Raw genomic sequence first — 316 nt, 5'->3', positions numbered from 1 at the left:
AAAAAAAAAATATATTAAAAAAATAAAATAAAATAAAATAAAATAAAATCTTTAAATAATAAGATTAATAAATTCTGGGGGATGCAATATATGGCATGTTGACTAAAACTATATTGTATTAACGATACTGTATTGTATGTTTAAAAGTTGCTAAGAAAATAGTCTTAAACATTCTCATCACAAGGAAAAATACTGCAACTCTGTGAGAGGATGGGTTTTTTAAAGTTTGTTTATTTTGAGAGAGAGCGAGCATGTGCACGAGCAGGGGAGGGGCAGAGAAAGAGGGAGAGAGAGACTACCAAGCAGGCTCCACACT

Source organism: Crocuta crocuta, unplaced genomic scaffold, assembly GCF_008692635.1.
Source record: "Crocuta crocuta isolate KB4526 unplaced genomic scaffold, BGI_CrCroc_1.0 scaffold475, whole genome shotgun sequence".
Taxonomy (NCBI): Eukaryota; Metazoa; Chordata; class Mammalia; order Carnivora; family Hyaenidae; genus Crocuta; species Crocuta crocuta.
The sequence above is the reverse complement of the archived record's forward strand: the minus strand, read 5'-3'. Positions refer to the sequence as shown.